This window comes from Ammospiza nelsoni, chromosome 13, assembly GCF_027579445.1.
Source record: "Ammospiza nelsoni isolate bAmmNel1 chromosome 13, bAmmNel1.pri, whole genome shotgun sequence".
NCBI classification, from domain to species: Eukaryota; Metazoa; Chordata; class Aves; order Passeriformes; family Passerellidae; genus Ammospiza; species Ammospiza nelsoni.
The window spans coordinates 11,246,033-11,271,333 of record NC_080645.1 but is presented as its reverse complement, the minus strand read 5'-3'; the positions used below and the strand labels follow the sequence as shown (position 1 = coordinate 11,271,333).

The window sequence follows — 25,301 nt, the reverse complement described above, 5'->3', positions numbered from 1 at the left end:
TAATACACACAGTAAAGTAATATGATCAGACTCAAGCTTGACACACTGAGTAATCTGTGATATGCTAACATTTCAGTATCATGTTAGTATTGCATTAGACTAATATGACACTAATACAAAATGACAGGAAAAATGACTAATACAATAAGACTTTCATATATTACTTTAGGGCTGCCATATCTGTCCTTTTTAATTCACCTGAAACCCTGTTTAAATGCAGAATGAGAGATGCATCTAGAGCATAGCTGGGGAAAAAACCCATTTTTAGGAAAAAGGCCATATCAAATATTGTGTAACAACTAAGATGGAAATAATCTTACAACACTTGTGCTTTACTTACTGAGAATGACATCAGTTTTTCCAAAAGGATGCAATGTGGTGATGAACTTTAATAATTTGTTTGATTGAATGGAATTTAGTCTATTTTAAATTGATGACAAGATATAGTTTCAATAGAAGGGACTGGAATGCTGTCAGCTGTCTGCAAGTCATGAAGGATTGATTCTAACAAAGAAGTTGCTTTTGCAGACTTGCCTAATCCTTTCAGCTTCCTAAATTCCAAAATAAAAAGGATGAAGACAAGTAGCTGTGCTTTGAAGTGTGCCCAACTTCTGTTTGGAGATAGTGCATGCAGTTTTTATGATAAACAAGGTAACCCTTTTCCAGCTGGCCATACTCACTTTTAACTGTCCTGCAGAGCTGCATCTCTGCCTGGTTTCACATTTACCATGGGTTGCCTCAAGCAGATGATTACTGACTTCTCACTGCTCTTCCTGTGTTCCTACTGCTAGAATGGAATGGGAGCATAAGTTCAGAAGTTTAAGTTCTAGGCTAGGCTCTTAAGTCATGTTCAACTGGTTGTGCATGTTGGGTGCATGTCTGAGTAATTAAATAATGAGCTGGAGTGGGGTTCAAAGTTTTTTACAAGGGATGTGTCAAGTAAATCTAAAGGTCAATAGGAATTTCAGATGTGGTCCCAAGGCAGCATAAGAACCTCAGTGGAGGTCAGAAAAAGAGACCCACATGTTTAAAAACAAAATGCTTTTTGTTCTCCCTTTTGGCTGTTACTTTTGTGGTAAGTAGAAATGTGAAGGATAAGAAAGATGATGAGCTTTACTAATAAACTCAATCCCCTTACTGCTTGCTGAGGACCAAACACATAATGCTGAGAGTTATCCTTAAGCATATTTTCAAATGAAACCAACCCTGAAGGAAGTGAAGGATATTTCTCAATGAGTAAGCACAGGTACTGAAGAGTATCTAGCTAATATTCCCTTCTAGATTGCATTACTGAAACCAAAATAGGAATGCTGGTGTCTGGTTTTAATGTTAAAACTTTAAAAAGAATGTTGGTGAACTGGATGTTCAGATGTGCTATGAATAGCTGGGAAACATGGTTTCTAAATTAATTTATCTTGTATCTTTCTAATACAAAAGAAACTCCAGAATTACTTTGTCAAGAATTCAAGATTCCACCTGACAATTTACTTTGTTTTTTCCAAATTTTTCTCGTGCTCTGTGTGTTTGTCTAAAAAATTACTGTGCTCAGCAACAGAGCATAAAGTAGAAAATGGAAGTTCAGAAGCATATGGAAAAAAAGAAATCTGAATATGTTTTTTCCTTAAAGTTTGTGAGTTGATGTTGTCTCTTGCCCAATGTGTTCATTAGTGAATACATGGTGAGATCATAGCAATTTTGATATCATTGTAAGTCAAACTCAGGTTTTGTCAGCTGAGACCAAAATATGCCTCCTTTTATGGAGTTTATAGGCTTAGTTACAGATACTGAATTTGTAGGCAAAGCTTTGAAATTAAAGGAAGATACATTGCTGTACTACCAGGTTTTAATCAATCCCACAGAATTATTTTAATGTATTTCTCACTTCTTAGGGATGAGAATAAAAGAAAATGTGGGTTTTGATGTTGTACCTACTGCTAAGTAGCTGTTAATGTACATTGAATACATTGTGTGAATCCTTGGAGAGCTTGTGAGGAGCCTTGCCATGCTTAATGTGCTGGACAGTGCAGAGCTCAGCAAGCTCAAGATTTAGAACAGGTGTTTGTCTAAGCTTCTGTTCAAGTTCTGCAATGAAAGAAACTCTCGGGTGTCTCCAGGCAATGTCTTCCAGTCTCTGTTAATAGAGGGGGTTTTGTTTGTGTTTAAGCTGAATTTTCTCATTGTAATTTAAACCCGTTACCAGTCTTGTTCACTGCGGGCATGGAGAACAGATTATCATCTTCTTCTTTGTAAAGCAGTGGGGGTTATAAATGTGTCCCTTTTTGGACAGAAACTTCAGGTGAGAGTTTGAGAACCCTGCAGTCCCATTCTTGTGTACTGCCTATGTGAAACTACAGGGAAGCATCTTTCTGCTGCTCTCATCAGTATGTAAACAACGATTCCCTTCCCAGCATGAAGACACTCATGAGACAGTGGTGAACATTAATGTGCATTATCACTGCTAGCATTTTAACAGGGGACTCCCCATAGCTGCTTCTTAGCCTGACAATATTTCTCAAGGATATGAAGACCAGGAAATGGAAATGAAGGGTTTTTCTAATCATCCCAGCTGAGTAATTTGTTACCAGTGAGTAATGTCATAAAAAAGGTACTTTGAGACAGATATTCTATATCTTTGACACTTGATTTAAAACCAGCTAAAGTAGAAAATATTTTTCACAGAGAATGCATTGGATGGTGTGGTAGCATAGACTTGCAGCTACTATGTATATCTCACAGGACATGGAAAGTTGTGAGCCTTGTAAAAGTTTTTTGTTTCCAAAGCTGTAATTGTAAGTTTTTAACAAGATGTCAAGTGCTTTCAAGTTTTCTAGCTGTCATGCACTCATTCTGCAATTATTGCTAGGCTAAAGTGTCTTCAGTGTTATATGTACGTGAAATAGCAGCAAGGCTGACAAAGCACATAAGTTTTTTTACTGTGTATGTGTTCTGTAGAGTTGCCACATCACATACATGTTCTATAATGTGTGGTAGTCCTAAGAACACAATGGGATGATTTCCAGGAAAGCCAGTGATGGAACTGTAGTCAGGAGTTAATGTGGTCTATAGGGAGTACCAGTCATGAGGCAAGAAGCTGGTATGGAAGTTACAGCTGGGTAAAGAGACAAAGAACTGGAGCACCACTGAAGAGTGTGAATTTTGGTGTTTTCATGCTGATTGTGCAGGATGTGGCCTAAATGTTATTAACTCATTAAGACACCTACAACATGTGAGGCAATGGCTCTGCACAGGCTTCCCATTGTTCAGCTGCTCTTGCTGAAGTCAGAGGAACAAGGCTCATAAAGTATCAGATAGAAGACACAGGGGGTTCATGAGAAGATGTTTCATTCACAGACTTTTCTTCCAAAACTGAGAGCTGCAAGTACTGGATTGTTAGAAACAAGCTCTTTACACAGTTGATGGTTTCTCAACAATTCCAGTTTGCTCCTCTTCTGTCTATCAATGTGAAAGCATAACACTGTTATACTATCCTCTGCTTCAATTCAGAGCTCTAAAGAGTATTTGGTGTTTTTGAAATGTTCATCTTGATGACATTATCAAGATGGAACTACTTTAAAATAAAACTTAAAAGAAAGTGTTCTGTATATTTAGGCTTTTGCCCTTCCAATTTTTGTGTTCATTCTCTAGTTTAGTGCTGTACTGGAGATTTATTTGGCTTCAAAATAGGGAACTTTTGAACATTTATCACAGGGAAGGAAAAAATAAGGATGTTAGGAACTGGCTTCTATTACAAGCTGCTAAAAATACTTTCTCAAAGTTTTATCCATGTACTTTCATTTTGTTTCTTTACTTAAATATTTATTTTTAGTTGTCCTCTTAGTTTTTCTCCAAACATTTTGGTCAGTATCTGAAAACTCAACTTGCATTTGATAGAAATGCCTTGCAATATAAGATAGTTAAGGTTGTTGTGGTCATCTCATTCTATGCCCAGAAGAAGGGGTTAAGGACTACTGAGTTCCTGGTACAAAGCAGATGATGTGCTGAATTGACAGCAGATTTCAGTAAGTTCTTCTCCCTTCTACACGCTCTGTCAATTTAAGTTACTAAAACTAAGTCAGTGCTGGCTCATGACCCTTATGACTGCTTGTTGCTGGGTGATCTGCATATGGTGATTTGCTATTTATGTGAAAAGTAGTGTTTTCTTAGACACAGAAAACCTTTAAAACTCTGATTTGTGTTCTTGAGGGTTTTTTTGCATGTACATTTACACTGACTAGTGTGACATTGACAGTTAATGATTGATATCCCTAACTTATTAATTGCCTTGCTTTAAGTTTAAAAATGTGCTAGTTTCATGTGTTGTAACTCAGCAACCTCAAGCAATTGTTAAAATATGCTTTCTTATAGAACTTCATGCATGTGACATAAAAAAAGTAGTCAAGATTTGGGAGGTTTTAAATTTGTTTTTGTTTCTTTTTTTTTTTTTCCTGTAAGCCAAACTGATTTTCTTGCCAGTACAGTTCAAAATTGTTTTTTGTGTCATTGATGTTTGTCTGAAGAGATGGCAGAGTACAGTGCTCAGTTATGGAAATTAATTCCTATCATTTCATGCAAGCTCCAATTCCAGTGTGCAGCTCCTTGATGGGCACCTTCCACCTTCTTTTTACCCATTTGTTTCTTCAGGTGCAGAGTTTGACAGAGCAGATCCTGTGCTGTGCTTCCAGAGGGTTCTGTGTAATGTGTGATGGAACAGAAAGTATTTTCTGTGTTCACAGTGAATCCTGGTATGGTGGGTTGGTGTCTTCATTTTTCTACATGTCAGTAGGCTTGGAAGGATTTGAAAAACCTGTATTATGCACTTTGAAAGCCTTGTAATATTGACTTCAGAGCTTTCTATGTGTAATAATAACTTTCAAATAGCTGTCTTCTGCTTGCATTTTAGAATGGTTATGCTGATAGGGTGCAGTAGCATCACTGGAATCCATGGAATTCATCTGCTTGGTTATGCTGTAGAAAAGGAATGTTTGTCTTGTTTCAGCTGTAATGACCTATGCATAAAAATGAGTGAAACCTTGAAAAGAGAGGGAATATTATTAATTATATTATAGGTAGGAAAAGCAAAATTGCTCTTTGGAGTACAGAGCTCTTGCTAGAGTCTAGGAAGGGGCACTTTCCAAAAACGTGTCTGCTTTTTCTAGCTGTACTAATTCATGCAGTAATGGCTATCATTTTCATTATAAATGAGGGGCAAAAAAGAGCATAATTAGTTTACAGTTCTAGGAAGTCTTCTGAGAAAATTGAGGCTACTTTCATGTTTAAGGAGGTGGCTGTATATTTTTCAATATCAAGGCCTTAGGCTTTGTCATGCTGATGAATAACAAGGAATTTTGACGTCTAAATCGTTAGGAGCTTTATTTAGTTTTTCAGTTAATAAACAGGCCAGAAAAAAATACTTCCTTCTGTCTGAAAAATAATTTAAAAACATAAGTTACAAAATATTTGGTGTTCTGAGGTGTTCAGTGTTTTGTAGCCCAGAATAATAATGTAGCTGGAAGACCAAATAGCAAGTGGTAAGTGCTTAAGTAGTACCATAAATCACATTTTAAAAGACTGCCAATATGTTCTATGAAATGGATTTCTATGGAAAAATGGAGAAAAAAGTCTTAGATTAAAGGAATACACAGTGAAAATGGCAGTAATAGAACTGCATCTTTACAGCAGTGTGTGGGGTAACTTAATTTTAACAGAACTATAAAATGAAGTTTTGGTAGCAGAAGGTTTGTAATATAGTACTGAGTATTTGCCATTCTGGGTTTGGCAATTTTTGATATTATTTTGATTCTAGTGACAATAAATCTGCTTTTGATGGAAATAGGTATCTGCTTCAGCAAAACAAAACTGAGTCCTCATTGGAGACTCGCTATTTGTAAACATGTAGCTGGGTTCATAAAACAGATTATTGCTGAAGCAGAGGCCTAGTTTTGAAGCATCATTAGGAGGGGGTTGTGCTATCTTCTTTAATTTCACTCTTCTAAGATGAACAGATGAAAAAGATGTTTAATCAAGAGCTGAGCTGGACTCTCATGCTCCCGTGTGCTATTTCATCTTTGAGCTGTCATTGGGTGTCCTCAAAAGCCTTTGGAGATGCCCAGTAAATGGCTGGAGTTGTGGACAGCTTTATGTTTGCTATGAGATTCCTTAGGAGAGATATTCAAACATTCTGAAGATGGAATTGTCAAATCGTAACTTCAGACTTTGGAAACTGAGCTCTTATAGATATTACATGAAAAAATTAACATTATTGGGTGTTCAGAGCTTCATGTGATGTCCTTGTGTCAATTTAATGGATGAGAGATGTGGTGTTTTTTTTGGATTTAATTTTTTGGCATTTATCTGATTTTGAACCAATTGTTGTGCAAACATCATCAATCTTGATGTTATTAGGGAATGTTTTTTTGCAGTAGCACTTGAGATTCAAATACCCCTGGTGTAGTTCTATGAAACTATCTTCATAAATTTGAGCTTATACGAAAAACTTGTGAAAGGGTCGTACTAAATATTGTTAGACTTACATGTATTGCTGATGTGATTTCTTTAAAAAACAGTCGAGTGAATGTTAATTGATACACTTAAAGGAAAAGAAGGTTAAATCAAACTCTTTCAGAGATTATATTTCAGATGCTTCTGCGTACTCTGCCAAGTACCAGGCTGAGTATTGGCTTGTGGGTGGTTTGTTTTAAATTTGCAGTCACTTCTGGCCTCCTGTGAGTCTTAAATTGAAACCTGGTTTGTGTTGGAGCTTTCTGTTAATCAGGTGCACAGAGCAGCAGCACGAGTAACAGAAGTGGGACTAAACAAGAGTTTTGCCAGAGCCTGACCAGTGTCTGGATTGGGTCTGTCTGGTTGAGTTGACTGTCACTTCAGAATCAAAACTATGTTCACTGTTTGGTTCTAGGATTCCATTTTTTTTTGTAATAACACAATAGTTGATTTCATAAATATGTCAGGTTCTTTTTTCAAATGAAGTTAAACCTTTCTCTAAATCCTGTCTTAAGAGAATGGAAACCAAAACCAACTGTGTGATTAGGACAGTCAGCTTGAGAAGAATGAATTAATAAAACCTCTGTGACAAAGACACAAGAAATCCAGTGTCTTCTTTAAAAGGAAAATTAGTTTCTCTTTATTCTGCACAACAGTATTAAACTTCATATGGTGAGAGTAACTCAACCATGTACAGAACTACTTGGAAGTGTTTTAAATTACATCTGATGTTTCTGAACTTTAGTTGCCCATTCATCTCAATTTAACTTCAGAGGAGCTCTTGCAAGTAAACAAACACTTTATTTAAATGTTTCTTGTGAAAGTTAATGTCTGTACATCTACACCAGATCAAAGAAAATATTTGTGCAGTGATACATAATCCCTGCTCTATGCAGTCATTTCCTCTGTAATTGTAATGAATGTCATGAGGAAGGAATAATGTAGAGTTGTCTTATTTTACTGTCCAAGAAGTTCCCCTCCAATCAATTAAATGCTGTTCGAGAGGTTTGGAAACCATCATTTAAGTTTCTTTAGTGTACTAGTTGGGTATTTATCTGCTCAGTCCTGTGGACTTGTGAATTCTTTGCGGAGGGTTTGGCTTTATGGCCTCACTGTTGCATTTGAAGGTGTCAGGTTGTAATTCTCTCTGTGTATTCCTCTGTTCTGTTACCCTGAGGATCAGCCCTCAACATCTGACCTCACAGCTGCTCCCTCCAGAGAATATCTTAGATTGGTAGTTGGACTGAGCACTCGCCTTTTCCACCTGTGAAATTAAAATAATATTCAAGTTGCTATTGTGTTGGAGCTTAATTGTGCAGTTTTTGCACAGCAATTTAAAGCATATCATGAACACTATGTGGATTATTTTGCATAAACTTACTTCTGTAGCTTTCATGCTTTAGGAACAGTGTGTGCTGAGGGTAACAGGCAGTTTAGGGCTGGTACCTCTTAAACTTTGTGTTTTGGGTTGTTTTGTTTTGTTGTTGGGGTTTTTTAGTTGCTTTGTTTTGGATTTTTTTTTTTTTTCAGAAAAATCTATTGCAGTGAAAGCCTGTGGACTCCACGTAATGCTTCTGGCTGAGTGAATTTTATGATATGTTTGAGTGAGATCCTGCTGCAATGTAGTAACTAGGGGTTCTATAATGTTATATATAAGGCTCTCGAATCTATTTAATCTTTTATTTTTCAGCTTAATGGTACAATAACAAACATAAGCTGCCTTTTTTTTTTGAAATTGTTCATGCCACAACAGGAATCCTGTAACAAATCATTCTGAAATTCTGACTTTTGTAGTAACTTGTGATATTGTGTGTTAACATAGGGTTTTGGTTGGTTTTTTTGGTGCTTTTTTTTTTTCTTTTTAAAACTTCCTGAGATAATGAATATGATCATGATAGCAGTGAATAAAAGAAAGTTCATCTGTGTTGTTGTAGAGTGGAACAAAATTGCTACAGGAATATAAGCACATGAGTAGCATGGTGTTCTAGTGAATGAGTAATACAGGTTAGAATAATAGAAAGTGTAAAAATCAGCTGGTACCCTCAAAGTCCTAATTATGGTATGTTGATGGTGTCCTTTATGGAAATACATAATGTGCCAAAAATATATCCTGAGACACTTAGTGGTTCATTTTCAAGTTTTTCTCTTGTCCATTAAAGTAATTTCGAGTTGATTAGAAATAGAGTGGCATTAGTTGTTTATTCTGTTTTTATGGTGGATTTTTTTTCTGTTATTTGAAATGAACTTGGATTAGGAACCCTCATTATTTCATATCTTTTTTTTTTTCCATTGGAGAGAAAGATATGTCAAAGTCTTTTTTTTCATACTGACACCATATGCCTTGCTGCCAACTTAAAGAGGCTGCATTGAATATAAAGAGGGTGTGCAAATTCCATTATTATCCCTCACTTTCGCTACTTCAAAGTTGACTCCTTTGCTGCAGATCCTAATGTGGAAAAAAATGGACAAGGACTCGGGGGCCCTGCCTATGATTCCCAAATAATGAACTCAGGAACATGTGAGATGCACATTGGAAATGTCTTAATCATTCTTTTCCTGGATGAGTATTTAAGTCAAAGAGTCTGCTTAAAGGGGTGACAGAGCCACTTGATTACCCTGTAGCTGCAAACAGACCAAAGGGAATTATGAGAAATCAACAAACTTCCAGAGTGGGTGAGAATTTCTGTATCCAATTAAGTTTAATGTACATTTCCTACTCTTTATATCTTGTGGGATTTAATAAGTGTTTTGCTGATGTTAATTATAGCTAGACCAATTTTAGTGAATGATTTTACTAATTTATAAACATTATCAAACAAGAGCAGTTCCTGACTTTGATCATATCACTAAGAGAATTATTCTTAATGGGTAAGAGGGTAATAATCTGCCTCTTGCTATCATGATAAAACTGGCAAAGACAAGCTCATACTTGTGGAGTTCTCTGGATTGTGCAATTTGTAGAAGAATACTTCTTTCATTTAAAGAAACTATTTTGTTTTCAGCCACCCTAAAAAAAAAGACAAGCCTCTATCTCACTGCTTATTACTTGGCATTTGAATGTGTTCACTACAGAATGCTCCACAAGGTTTGCCTGTGGCTTATTTAAATGTGAAAGAACACATGTGGGTAGCTGGGAAACACATTTTTGCAAGCTATTATCTTTCTCTCCCCAATTCAGTAATTCCAAATACAAGTATGTTTGCCTGCCCCTAGGTAGCATTGATATGTAATTGCCTTTGACAGTTAGTTGTAGTTGGCATTGTCATGAAAAACAAATCTATGAATTCTGTATATTAATGATAATATTCTTAGAATCATTTTTCAAGATCAATATAAAGAAGTTTAGCTACAGTGTCTTTGCATGCATGTAATCATCTACATCAGGATCCTTGAGGAATCACAATAACAGTGATTCATTCATAATTCACAATTGCCATTATCTGCTTTCTACATTTAGTATGTGGTAAAATTTATAGCTTCATTTACATTGTGTTCTATGAATAATAGAAGAAATACAGTCAAGACCATGGGAAATGATCTTGTTGCTGCAGATGCACTCTTAAGAAAATCTGCATTACAATGCAGCATATTGCCTCCTGCACCACAGATTCTACGGAGCCTGCAGCTGCAGTGGAGACACTTCAGATGGTCTTCATTAAATGTAAACGCCTTCATTTTCATCTTCAAAGCAGCCTGGTGATGAAACCTTGAATAAATTGCTGTAGGTAAATGAAACAGTTGCAGCTTTTCCTTATCCAACAGCAGTATAATGTCTTCGTTTGAGCATGCTCATAGACAAATAGAAATGGGAGTACTTAAGGAAGCAGCTACAATCCATTAAGCCAATTAATATTTTGATTATTTACAGAAAACTCACAATAGTATATGTAATATACCTAAACATTTTTCAATAGGGGAGAGCTCATGATACTGTTTTCAAGATATAAGAGGAGAATAATCTCTTTTGAATAGTCGAGAAAACCAGCAAAACAAACCACCCAAACCAAAATGAACCAACTTTTAATTTTTTCCAGTGACAAGCCTGGCGAAGTGGTACAATACATTGTTTTGAATTAATTGCAAGCTTTAAGTTTGGTAGGTTTATTATCACCATTTTGTGGCAGCACCCAGCTAGTCATACCTTCAGAAACAATGAAGTGTATATTTTGATAGAAATAATTGATACACTGTCATTTAAAAGAGAAGGAATATGTTTCAGTTTCGGAGAATTCAATGTTTTGTACATTAAAGAGCACAGCATGGATTAGTTTTCTGAAATATTATCCAGAGCAATATTCAGATGTTGAAGATGTCATAATTTAATTTCTGCTTTCTCACCATAACTGATCTTGTCTGTGTGCAGTAAAAGCTTTTTTTCCTATTTTCTTTTTTTTTTTTTTTAACATCCTGTGTAAGGATTCACAAAGCTGTTTCTTGAGACCTTTGGTATTTTGTTATTTGCTTCTTCCCTGAAAGTATTGATACTCAAATTATGCTCTTATCTCTGTGATACACTTGCTCAATTGTGCTGGTTTTGGTTCCTACAATACCAGGCTTTATCTGGCTTTGCAGACATGTCAGCTACATCCACACTTGATCTTTAACGTGCCTGTTGCCAGGCTGCTTTAATTGTTTTTGATAATCCTTTCAGTCAAGTTCTTCAGGACAAATGAGACTTAATGCACTATTTGACTCATTGGGTAAAATCCATGCTCTGCATAGGTCAATAGGAGCTTTTCTACTGATGTCAGTGAAGTTAAGATATTGACCACTTATTTCAGTATGAAAGAGTGGCAGACTCAATACCAGAGCTGGTTTTCTCTACATTGGCTTTTTGGAGCTCACCATTACTATTCAGTGAGTTCAATTGGCACGTAGAAATGTAAGATTTGATGGTGTGTTTTATTTCTTGAATTAAAAAAATTAAAAAAATTCTACCTGTTCAAGTTGATTCCATTTCTGTTAACAAGTTTGACAGACAACTTTTTCTTGCAACAGTCTGCAACTGGTGTTATCAGTCCTGCCTGTTGGGACTGGATGCTTAGAACAGAGAAGGCTCATGAGAGGAAACTTGTAATCACAACCACAAGGGAAAACATGGGGAGAACTGTGTATAAATAAGAATTTTGGTACAGTTGGTAGCAGAAAGATGGTGCAACCCTCTGAGGTGTGTTTTGTCTCTGCTGTGATGGTTTGCTGGTGCTGTGCGTGGTTTCACAATCCCACCTTTGCTGACAGCCCAGCTGGGTGTGGGAGCGATGCTGCACCAGGACTGCCTTAATCCCACAGTCCCGCCCTTGTTGCACCCAGACCTGTGCCACGCTCTCAGGATTCTCCTTGGGTGATGAATCGGGGCTGGGTAGTTAGAAAGGGTTTTGTCTTGGAGAAGTTAAAATGAATGGGATGAGAAATCAAAGAACAGTCTCATGCTAAATTCCAATCCAGCCTCATGGGAAAATTCTGAGAATTCAATACTAATCCACACTTAGAATTGTAAAAGAGAATACTGTTGAATGCTGACAAAAAATTAAATGGAAAAATTAACTGCTGCCAGGATAGTGTTTTAAATAGCGTGTGATAAAGGAAGTAGGAGTCATTTGGGGTTAGTGTCAATGAACAAAAATATTGAAGATCTACTTGTTACGCAAACTGCCATTCTCTGCACTGAATGAGACAGGATATTAATTAACTCAGTTTTTTACTAATTTAGAGACTTAAGTTTGTAACCTCTCACTTGCGTTATTTTTGTGTTTGTCATCTAATTGTTCTGCCTCAGACATGTTTGATTTCAAGTTTTCTGGGTTTAGTTTTTGGCTGCTTGTTTGTGGTTTGGGTTTTTTTTGTGCATGTGAAGGTGTTATCTTTTTGAGGAAGTTGAACTTCCTTGTTTAAATTTAACATATCTCCTGTCTACTTGGCTACCCATAAGTACCAAGTTTAATTTTTCTTAATGAAACAGCTGACCTAAATTCAAAAATGATATGAAATTCAGAAGTTCTTTCCTGTCATTTTTTGGTTTCAGTGCATTGCTTCTTTTGGTAGGTTTTGTGTGTTTATGTTAGGGGGTTTATTAATCATGTATTTATTTTATTTACTTTGATATCTCTGTAGTGGTGTACTGCTCTTATAGATCCCAAAAGCATGACCAGAGAGAGACTGTGTTAGTGTAATATACCAGCATGTTGCTCTTTAGATGACAGTGTTCAGACTTTTGATACCAATTTGGAGGAAGCATTGTTAGAATCATGGCTTTTGGTACTTATAATAAGGTTGGGTTTGGTTTTTTTTCCCCCAAAATCTAAGCTGACATGCATGGTTTTTCCTTCATGACAGGGTATGTCAGAGCTATTTCCAGCATAGGCTGAGTAGCTTTGCTGGGACCATGCAGGTAGGACTGCAGGAGAAAAGCTGAGGCATTATCTTGTTTTTTAATTAATATTCTACCATAATTAGAAAAAAATTATTCTTTTGGTACTGTTCAGTATTGTATTTTAGTGATTGTCTCTGAATATGTTGAATGATTTGCAAATCTGTGGGATTAATTCAGTTTAACAAAACCTCAAAACACAAGCAAACAAGATAAGCTGCATTATAATTCCATGATGTTGATGGCACTTTTTGTGGTCAGTTAAAAGATACATTTACTTATCTTATGAAGAAAGACACTGCAACCCAGCCATGCACTCTAGACTGCTGTTATCCACATGAACATTTAGGCGTTACATCTGCTTAGGTGGAATACTTTTCAGCCAATTCTCCTCGCAGTCAGTAATGATATTGTCATAAGGTGCCTTGTGCTTTTCTTCCAATGGGCTGTAAATTTGTGTCTTATCCTAGTGCTGGAAGGTACAGTATGAAAACCTTGTGGGTAATACTTACAATCATTTAGAGAGCACAGCGTTTTTGTAAGATGGAAGGTATTAGCACCTTTCATGTCTGGAGTATTTCCAGCTCTGCAATTAAGTTCTGTAATTATCTACAGCAATTTGAAATGAATAACAGTAATCTTTAATGTCCTGTCATAAAAACTGATGGGTGCTGCTGAATTGCTGCTGTATTTCAATCCAGAAGTAGCTCCATTTTACTCATATGTAGAATTATTTTATATCTACCTCTTTTAGGATTCTGAGAGTATATTTTGAATTTGTGATGTATGAAGTGTTGAGCTGTTGTAAAATATGAAACATTGATTTTATGCTGCCTTTTTTTTTGATGGTACCTTTGCTTATTTATACTAAATCATAAATGGATGTGATAAAAACTCATGAATGTAACCAGTTTATTATCCCTCCTCTCTTTTCTAACTCCATGTATTCTATTATTTGAGCAAGGAATATTTGCTGTGGCTTATAATTTAGATTATTAAACCCCTTTTATCTGCCAGTTAAGTGTACCGCTATATCACTGGGAAAAAAAAAATTGAGATATTTAATGTTTAAAAAAAAGGTTGAGTGTAATACTAAAAAAAGTCTTTGATTGATTGCTCAAGACTAGAACATAATCTTACCTATTTCATGTATTGGCATGCTCTAGAACCAGGGCAGACATTTATAAATAGTACTTTTTCTGTTTGCGTTATTACTCTTTACTGTTGGAATGAGGCTCTGAAATCTGCTTCAGCCTTTCAGATCTATTTTGTCCAGGAGCTATTGGTTGCTTTATGGATTGAAGCAATTTATTGGTTTATTCACCTGTTAGAGCTTATAATAACATTGCTTTTGGAGTCCACCTTAGTAATAAATCTGAGAATTCTGTTCCTCAGAATAAAATAATTAAAACAAAAATTGAATGTGCCAGAAAGCCTGTACTACAAACAGAATGGAATTGTGGGCTATAATTCTGAATGTTTCAGTGGGCACTATGTTCTGTATCTTGTGAACAAGAAGGATTTCATAATAAGGCTGTATTTCACAAGGAACTTTAAATACATTTTTTAAAAGGACTCTGTCTGTGGAATTAAGAACATACATTTGAAGGAGGTATGGGAAAACTGCAGGTTTGGGGAAACCCTGTCTCTGCTGCCAGCCAGCATATTTGCATTGTGTTACTGCAATAGCAGTTGTGAGTGGTTTTGAACAAAGAAGATGTATTTAAATTTTATCTTTATTCCATTGTTGAAGCTTAAAAAAGCAAGCAAACTCTCTCCCAAAACTAAGTGCAAAACATAACAGTATGTCTTTGTGTTCCATTTTTCACTTTATGCTCCTTTTTGTGTCTCTGTTGTGTCTCTGATGAAGCATAGGTGTGAAAATCTGTAGAAGCTGTTGAGAGAAAAGAATTGTTTTAAGTTTTGTGAGCTACAGAGTTCTTATACTATTTTCTGTTATCTGCCATTATTGCTTAATGCTATGTTACATGATTAAGTGCTGCTGACTTCTCCACTATTCTCTTCAGAAAATACTATAGAAAATAAAATATTCTCATCAAAGTCAGTAGGATTTTTCTCTCTGACTCTCTTGGTATGTTATATTTTGTTTTTTGTGAGCTGAAGTTGTTGAGGTTGTTTTAGTGAAGATAATTTACTAATTGGTTGATTCTGTGTTGATGAACCACAGTAGCACCTTTGGCAGGTGGTTCCTTTATTCCCAGACTTGCTTCCTTTTCTGTTGTCTTTTTGAACTATGGTTTTCTTTCAGGTAATAACATTTGAATCTACGTTTTCATAAATAAGATATAGCTTATAAAAGGTAGCTCAGTTTTTCATGCTTACAGTATGTTAGAGAATTGTTGTGTTTAAATCTGTTTATCATGGAGGGATGGGTAATGTATAGTTATGTTTCCAGACTTGTGAATTATGCAGGAGTTTTTTGCATCTGTCCTTCAGCTTTTGATTTTTGAATGAATTGAGATGATGCACACAACAGGTGATGCACTGTATTAACCTGTTCAGCTTAGGGAGGTGAAAGTTTATCTCCCAGACTTGGCATAAATGGATGTTTGTGTCATGGCTCTCCACTGGTCTTGAAAGACCCTTACAAATCTGTGCAGAGGTAGTATTACAATTATTGTTTAAGCTGTAGAAGGAACTAAATCTACCCCATAATTCATGACAATTGAAAAGTTCACTATTTTTTCTGTGATGAGAATGAATGGAGAATATTTTTTTGGTGAATCTGTACCTGTTTTCAATAACCTGGCAATATACTGGTGAGTGAAGTCTGGTTTTTAAAATCAACCCTCAGACTGTGCAGGTGTCTTGAGCAGGCTCTGTGGTTGGTCTCTTGGAATGAAATGCCATAGCACATTATCATGATCATACAGCCACAGAATTAATAGTACAAAAGACAGAACTTGGAGAGTAAAGACAAAAACAAGTTCTGGAGTGACACAATTTCAGACTTCCCTAACAGCTCTCTGCTGTTCCAAAAAGAAATAGGAAAATCCTACCAAACACTGCAATTTAGTCTTTGTCAAGACCAATGCTTGTAGTAAGAATAAAAAAGCTTCTGCAAAGGAATAGTATTTAAATTTACAAACAGTTCCTGAGTTCAAGTAATTTATTTATTTAATAGAAAAGAATAAGCTGGTTTAATATGAGCTGTGACTAGAATTTTAATAGAGATGATCCTTGTGCGATGTTTTTTACAATGTGTAACTAGTGGTGTTAAACATGTGTTTAAAATCTCAGTCTTCTGGGACTGCTTTTTTTCTTCACATTCTTTCAACAGTCAAGAGATGCACAAAATAACATTGCTGTGAACTCTGGGACAGTATAACAACATACTGATTGCATTGTGTGGGCTTCACACAAATTCAGGCAGTGTTTAAAACTATTGGGAGTCAGGAAGAGAACCCACAGAAAGTAGAGATACTTCTCCAAGTGGGAGTTAAATGAATTTACAAAGACAATATGATAATCCTGGCACAGTTAGTACTACACTTGTGACGTTCTGTTGTTCCAGGCTCTCTCGCCTTTAAATCTCCTATCTTCCAATTGCTGTTTAATATGCTTTTTCCAAGGAGTTTTAGCATCTCTTTCCACCTTATGTCACACATTGTAGTATTTTGTTTCCATAACTTCTGTAGTTTGCACTTATTTACTAAAAACAAGGCAAAAATTTAATGTCTTTAATTGAGAAACTTGTGTATTTCGAAGTCTTCCCTGGTTTTGTCCCTTCCAAATCCTCTTCAGGCAGTGTTGGCAGTATTTCCTCTCACAGAATTGTATGTTCTGCCAAGCAAGAAAATCCATGTCTTCCCAACACAGGTGTGTGTGTGCTGGCCAGCCCAAGAGGAGCAGTGAGCTGTTTATAGGCAATGAACCTATTTGGTAGAGGCTTTGAATGCATTGGCCAGATTAGGTAGGGTTAAGCTCTGTTCTACAGTTCTGCAAATGAGAATGATATCTGATTTGAGTATGATTCAAATATGCAATTTTGAACTAGCCTGTATAGTGAATAAGCTTCTCAATACATTGCCTAAAGAGAGTTTGGAAGTGGTACCATGAAAAATGCTGGCTATCATGACTAGATATTACTGCTGGCTTTACTTGCAAAGCTTTCAACTCTGATATCAAGTATCTCCAAGATCTTGAGGTCTGAGGATAAGTTTTCTTTAAGATTTTATGATTTAAGTAGGGAACCATTTCAAAGAGCTCAGATCTTTTAAAATTGCTGATAAATAATACCATGAGAGCTGGGTTTGAATGCTTAGCATCTGAGAATCTCATTTTTTACTGGTGGGTTTATTGTTGTATCCATTCTTAAATCTTTCTCATGGAGCGTTGAGATAAGTAGGTTAAAATGAAATCTCTTCAATTTGGTGAATTGAACTGACACATTTTCTTCCAGCTCAATTTGCTATTGAAATATCTCCTTCTGAGGTGCCCTTTGCCTTATAAGAATTGTAGATTATGCACTTCATGCCTCTGCTGTATTCTAATGAAGGCAAGGCACATTTCAAGTGAAATACCTGTCGAAAAATATATGCACATGCAATATCTAAACTACATTTTTCATGGAGCAAATAAATGGGACAACATTTGAAGCTGAATTGATAAATAAGTACACATTATTTCTCTGTAATTTGAAATTGCAGTATCTTTTCTATAATTGCTACAAGTCATTGTGGTACTTTCTTATCACATTAAATGAGCTCGAGCAAATATTGTCTTTGTATTTCTAGGGAGATGTATGTATTTTAGCTATTAGATCAATATTTCCTTTTTCTTTTGCATGGTTTTGAATGAAATATCCAGCTGAAATTATAGCTTTTCAACAGTGGTATTGAATGTGAAAGCTATGTTCAACCTTTGTAACCAAGATTTCTGTAAAATGCTTTTCCCTGAACCCCCCCAGATATTCCCCATTTTCAAACACTCTTCTGATTGTTCATTCAAATTTTTTCTGCCCCCTTTTAATCTGTAATGTCTCATTAAAAACTGTGACTTGAACAGGATAAAAAAAAAAGTTTCAAACACTGTTAAATGTGCTTTAAACATACCCCTTCCTGAGCCTTTATTCTTCATTCCAAAAGGTACCCCTAATTGTGGCCTTTTTTCTGTGATATTTTTTCCCCACCTTTTTCATTAGTTATTCCCTCTACTCACTGAACCCCTGAACAGTGCCCTTAAATTGCTATTACAGATTTTCTTGTGCTAGTCTTGTGATCCCATGCTGCAGTGTGGGGTGTATCATGATCAATCATGAAATGTTTTGTTCTTAAGAACCTTTTGCAAGTTACATTTGTCTGTCCTTAGCATATGAAATGAGTGTTAGAGGTGAGCTGTCCCTTGAATCACTGCTGCTAATTCTTCTGTGGGAATAACCAACCCAGTGGCCTTCTATGATGGAGTGGCCACACAGTGGGAAGGGAAGATGCCTTTTTAACTGGCCTTTTGTAAAGCCTTTGACACAGTCCCCCACAACATCTTTCTCTCTAAATTAGAGCAAGATGGATTTGATGAGTAGATAAGATCATGGTTAAAGGAAGATGTTGGATGGTGACATCCATAGGGTGGTGGTCAATGACTCAGTCTTGATGGACGTCAGTGCCATAAATTATAAAGAAACTCACTTCAGGTGGCAACTTCTTGTGCTGTCTTGCATAACTGCTAAAGAATAGAAAAGAGGTACATGCTCAAACTTACCTGGTGAAAATGAATATCTGATTGGATTTGCCTAGGAAGTAACGGTGAGCAAGACATTATAGTATATGCACAAATTGTCTTCAAAGAAAGTATCTTCAAGGAATGGGTGGAGAGAAAACCAGACACTGAGTAAACTGTTTCCTGAGTGACACATACATTTATATGGCTGTGGGTTTTTTATAAGGCTCTAGGGGATGGTTTTTGGAAGATGCAATTATGCTTGTGAAATACTTTGTTAGTGTTGTGTTGCAAAAGAAAAATGTCTGTTTTGTTTTTTCTATTTAATGTATGTCTGTGTGTGGGAATACTTGAACAAAATCCTTCATGTGCCCCAAAGAATTTTTATTTACTTTGGACTACATGTAAAGCAGTAACGCAGTCCTGACAACACTTTCAGCTAGTCTACTTTTTGTTCATGGACTGTCAGTGAGGTTCTAATGATACCTAAACCAAACTCTGCAGATCTCTGCCCTCCTCAAATTCCTTCAGTTTCCACAGTATAGCCACCACAGATATCCTACAGGACATGAATTTCAGCCTTCTAGTTCTGTGTGGAGAACATTTGAGCTGCTGGTTGTACAGAAGGAGAAATGGCATGCAGTGCAGCCTCAGCATTTCTGTGGTGGGTCTGGGTGACAGCGCTGAAGTTGTGTGCAAGTGCCTGTGGATTTCTGAGGGCAACCTTCTCCTTCCCCACTTTCCAAAGAGACAGTGGAGGTTTTGAGGACTGAAACTTTGACATTGAAGTTTCAGAGGAAACACAGGGTCAAAAAGCCACCTTCATGAGGTGAACAGGTTCTAGGGGTTGGGAAGAAGAATGTGGCTGTGATAAGTGTAGTGTGTGTTTTTTCTTTATACACGCAAAACAGTATATAATAACATGATGGAATGGATTTCATTGGAAGGGATCTTGAACATCGCCTTGTTCCAACCCCCTGCCATGACAGGGACACCTTGCAGTACACCAGCTTGCTCCATCCAGCCTGGCCTTGGAGCAGGGAATGGGGCAGCCACAGCTTCTCTGGGCAACCTGTGCCAGTGCCTTACCAACCTCAGAGCAAAGAATTTTTTCCTAATATCAAATATAAACATACTCTCTTTCAATTTAAAGCCATTCCCCTTTGTCCTGTCACCACATGCTCTTGCAAAGAGTCTTGCTCCATCTTTAGTATAAGTTATATTCATAGTGTATTTGTGTGCATATATATATATATAAAATATAAAGTGGGAAGAAATTAAGGCAGTAGGATGTGCATGTCTGACTAGGCAGAAGCTGCCAGATCCTGGTGTTTGTGGGTGAGCTGCAAGTGTGGGATACCTGGCTGGAGGAGCTGCTGTTGCACTGTCTGGCACTTGTGTTCCACCTGTCTTGGAGTTTTGCTGGGACTCCCTTCAGAGCTGCATACTTGCAAATGTGGTGGGTTATATGCTGGCTGAGTAAATCTAGGTGTAAAACTGAAGGATTATAGGTGTTTTAGTTTGCTTCTTTCACTGCCACCACATTTTAGTGCTTTGTTTTCTATCTTGCAGGATCCTTAGGAAAGCACTTTCTCCAATGATGTGTCTGTACACACACTGATGCTTGGATCTCTGTTGGTCAGACAGGGATATAACTGTTGGTAGAATTTAAACTATTTGCCTTTGAGGGTGACCAAGGCTTCTGATAGAAGAGAGAACAGCTAGCTACAGGATGGCAGGAGATGTCTACTTTGTCCTTATTCAAGTTGTAAACTGGGCTGGTATTTGCAATTCAGGACTGTGCAACTTATGTGAATAATATCATATGTTTATGATATAAGGCTTCAGGTTTTAAAAATTAAATTTATTAGAACAGCAGCTTGTGTCAATACAATGTAAGTAGAATTAAATACTCTAGTACATAAAGCATTTTTTATACTTGTCAGTCACTTCAGGAAACTGAGAGGAGGCATCTCTGCTAGGTAGTACAATCACAGAGGAGTTGCACAGGACTTAGGAGCAGCTTGATAATAATTTTGAGTAATTTCTGTGCTTAGCTGCATTTCAGAAATGAAAAGCAAATCTGAATTTCTCAGTCTAAGCTCCAAGACCATAAAGCATGTTTGTTTACCATCTGCACCATCCTTTGAGCCCCTAGAGGCAAATGAAAAGACAGTAATAACAATGGAGCACTGGCTTGCTGAAGGCAGCATCAGCAGAGCTCTAAAGACAAAGCAGCATCTTTTTGTACAACAGATAAAGGGGGAGAAGCAGCTTGTCTTCCTCCCATAGGTTTGAACATATTTACATGATTGGAAATGGATGGAGATATTTCTCCCAAAGACATATCCATGGCTATTTTACAGCAACAAAGATGGTGATTTCCCTATGTCCTGAGGACTTTCTTAAACCTTCTCATCTTTATAGTCCAGATCAGAAATGAAGTGAGCTTGAATTCTAGCATCATGATAGAATTTAAGATATGATATTCATGGCTTTTTGGGTGTATGCTAAAACTGAGTTTTAATACATATTGTCAACCCTTGAGTCAGCAGAAGGCACTTTTAAATAGATTCATTATTAGCTTGAAGAGCAAGTTTGATGAATTCCAGTGTTTTTTGTAGTGAGTCTGTGTTCACTGTAGTCACCCACTGAAACAACAAGAATGCAAATAATTTCCTGTGTAACACTTAAATTCATAATAGTGAGCCAGCATGCAAGCACCAACTGCTGCTTTAGATTGATTTTCATACACATCATTCCTTGTTTCAACAAGTTGAACTCTGTTATTTTAAGGTCCCAAATATTGTCCTGGACAGGAAAAAAAAATAAATTAAGCACAGTTATAATGGATAGCATGATTGGCTGAAAAATGGGACTGTAGAACCTGTGAATTTTCTTCTTGAGGAAACCACTGTCTTATAGCAGAAATTATCTTCACAGTTTTTAGTACCATTGTGGAGATGGCTAATCTGATTGACCGAGCTGTAGCTCTTGGATATCTGTCATAGTATAAATCCTGTGCTGTCCTTTAGAGCTGGCAGGGGTGAGGTTTGTACCAGGGGTGATGGAGACAAGATGCCTCGAGCAGCTGAGGGGCCCTGACTTGCATGGCCAGCCCAAATCCACTCTGGCTGCAAGAACCCCACAGGGCAAATGTCCTCTTGTATTTACAACCTCCACAGAAAGTCACCCATAGCTCTGCAATGAGCTCAGGGTGTGTGTCGGAGGATTTGAGAGATTTGTTAGCTGCCTGCAGCCATAGGCAGCTGTGTGGGGCAAATTCAGCTCTTTGCATGACTGCGTTGTCCCAGCAAGGATTGCCTTGTGCTGCGATTATCACATGCGGTGAATTCTGTGCCTAAGTTAAGTTGTTGCACTTGTTTACTGGGAGGCAGTGGTCCTGAGCAATGCCCCTCACTGACAATGGCATCAGTATCCCTTTAGGAACTATATAATCCTCCTAATTTGGAGACCCCAGAACTGAAAATTTTAGAAAAAGCTCATTCAGTGCTCATGTGTCTGATAGTTCTGTATCCACTTATAGTGACTTCTTTAGTATTGGAAGAAATTCTTCATTATGCGGTTCCTTATTGTCTAATTCCCATTATATCTCTGTAACTCTAAAATAATAGCATTTTCCATTAATATTCTAATAGTGAACTCAGTCTATAACTGTAATGCTAATCATCTTGAGAGCCATTACACTGCTTATTAAGGATGGAAGCTGAGTCAGGAAAACCTTGCTTCAGGACCAAGAAAAAGCACAAATGCTTTCAACTCTTTTGTTTTGTTTTGTTTTTAATGTGGGGTGGGAGAGGGAAGGACTATTCTCTTTAGTAATACCATGCAATGTTGTTTCTTTCTAAAGCAAAAGATAAAAAGCTTTGATTGGGCAGGAACACCAATTCTGCTGATGTTAAAACCACCCACAACAGTGGAGGGCCTGATTACTGATGATAGATGCAGTCACCAGCTAGCAGTGGCCCATGTGTGTTTTCTCTTTTGAATGCTGGAGGGTGAGGCAGAATTGAAAATGTTTTGAGAGTCACATTTTATACTCTATAAACTGATTCCTGGCTGATCCAGTCTAGAAATCTCCACATGCCAGCCCATTTTTGGGAACAGTCTCTGGTATGTTTTCAGCTCTAAGTCCATCTTCATGTGTCAAATGTGCTCTGTTCTTTTTAGTAGCACCAGTGCAGAAATGTTATTTATATTATTTATATGTTATTTAAACCCAGACTGTTCGGTTTATAAAACACTTGCAGGACTAACAGAGGAGTTGTTTCCATTTTGCTATGTCCATACAGGCTGATTCCATTCCCTCACTCTTCTTTTTGAAACTCTTACGTCTCAGGCTTCTAAAAAAAAAAAAAAAGTCTATTGGGAGATAGGTTTAGAGAACAAAACCATGTTTAAATGGTCAAATATGTCTGATTGCTTTGGGTGTGGTGGGATATGGAGCAGGGAGATGAATATAGTCATGAAGAGACATGCAAGCAGCATGTCTGTGCTCAATACTTGTATATGCAATGTGTTCCTGCTTTCAGCAACGAAGACCCACCAGAATATGGAAAAAGAAATGCCATGTGGTAGGAAGGTTCTGTGTAGTTGGATTGATATCAGAAGCAGGCACTCATAGAATAGCAGGATCAATTATTGCATCAAAATATCTGTAATAATTCCAGCTTTAGCTAATAGCTTAAAAAAATGGTTAAATTTAACTGTAATGTATATCTGTAAACATGTGAAAAATTACCACTATCTTGGGGATATGTTCATCAATGCAATGTGTGTACATATTTAGCCAATATAGGTGTATTGCTGGGTTGGGGTCTTCATTACTAGAAAGTTCTCAAAAACATTTTTTTTCTGATTTTTATTTTATGTTATTTTCAGGAAATGTGTAAGATAATTGGAGTCTCCTGAAGTTTCCAATGAATAATCAAGGTATCAAATTAAAGTGAATAGCATCTACCCATAACAGCAGGTGCAAAATTGGCACTAATTATGAATTTGCTGGGTTCAGTAGTGACTATGCATGAATTATATTGCATTCATTAGAAGAAAAATTCAGAACCCAACTGGTGACAAGAGGAGGGAAAAAAAGTCATTAGACTGTTCCTCAAAATGAATTAATTTTACTGAGATTTGCCAGTGAAGAGAACTGCAGAAAGATTATATACTTCTCTGCCTATGTGGCTGACAAATGCTTCTGCTAGAAAAACAGTTGTTTTATACTAGTTTAGAAAACATCAGCAAATTCTAGCACAAATATTTTTTATTCTCTTTAGAGAAGGAAGATTTGCATGTAGGTGTTATCTTAAATACATGAGAAATTGCTAACTGTGTTTCCAGTAAGAGTAGGGGGAAAAAAATCTTGTTTCCAATCCTCTTCCACTTTTTGTCCTGCTTACCCACGAAACAAAAGCAGAGGAGGGAATAATTTTAATATGTGTCTTAAGTTATCTTTGTTTGGCTTTCAATAATCAAATGGGAATACTAAAAAGTAAATCTCACACGAGAAGTAACCATTATATATTGTTTGCATTTGGGAGACTTAAAAATCACCTCTGTGAGCTCTGCATTAACAAAATGATAATTTATATACCTGAAGAGCTGTCTCAAATGATCTGGGAAGAAATCCAGTGAAGGCTTTTACTAATTGTGGAACCTGCCTATAATGGAGTAACCATTAAGAACCTTGGACTTTATATTCCCTCTTCCCTCCTTTAATTAAATTTTTTTTGTTATGACAAAAATGTTAATGTCTTCAACACAGAGCTTGAGATGGAGATGTCATGTGGCAATGAAGAACTTTTTCATCCCCAGTCTTGTCCCTTCTGCTTTCATTGGCCCCTGCCACGTGGAGTTGAGCAGCTTAAATCTGGTCCTCTGGGACGTGGTTTTGGCACGCTGGGAGTCACTGCTGTGGTTGGGAGTAACCTTTTGGTGCATGTCACCACCATCGCTGGGACAGCTCAAGTGGCAGCTCAAGGCTGTCCTTCCTCCTTCCCACCCTCCCAGGCTGTCACTTAGAACCAGGTCTCTTAGTTTCAAAGCTTAAAAGTGCCTCTCTAGTCTTCTATACACATATTCAAGTGCTTATATTAAAAACATGTGAAAAATTTTGGATATCTGGGGCTGGAGATTGTAGTGATCATCACTCTAGGGAATAAAATGCTTAAAAAGCAGAGAAAAATGAAATAAAATGTAATACTGTTCCTAATATTTCCCTTTTGGTGTCTGCATTCAGCTTCAAGCAAATTTTTTTTTTGTATTTATTAGTGATACGCCATAATTTGAAAGCAATACTGCATCTCAAGAGTGCAGTGGGCTTAGATTTCTGTTTCTGGTTGGTTACCACTTGCTCCAGTGATGTTTTCTGTGCCTATTAAAAGAGTAACTCCTTACTGTCTGTCAAAGTAGCTGAGCACAGTCTAAGGCTACTGGAGGGATTTTAATTTTTATTTTTTGTGTGTTTGCTAAGGAGTCTGCTGAAATATAAGTTCATTTAAAAAAAAAAAAGGAGTTATTTTGTAGGTGTCATTAAATCTACTAGAATAGGTTTGCTGTATTTCTGCAGGGAAGATGAAACACTAAAATGGGCCTATTTTCTCCCACTGGTCTATTCCCTCATGTTCAGTAAATGTCTTGAATGAATTTATGTTCTCAACTAATTGCTTGCTTTTGCTTCAGATAAGAGCTAGTAAAATAGCTGCATGTAATTATGATATCTTCTTAATAAGCCTTC

At 36.8% G+C, this 25,301-nt stretch overlaps 1 long non-coding RNA gene across 1 annotated transcript in view; it reads left to right on the top strand.

The window, feature by feature from the left end:
• The window catches only part of LOC132079095 (uncharacterized), a 56,849-nt gene extending 32,014 nt beyond the window's left edge, over positions 1-24,835 (top strand). Inside the window, exons 2-3 of the long non-coding RNA XR_009419348.1 lie at positions 23,447-23,497; positions 24,330-24,835. This is a non-coding gene — a long non-coding RNA (uncharacterized LOC132079095). The remainder of the gene's footprint in view (positions 1-23,446; positions 23,498-24,329) is intronic.
• Positions 24,836-25,301: the final 466 nt, after the last annotated feature.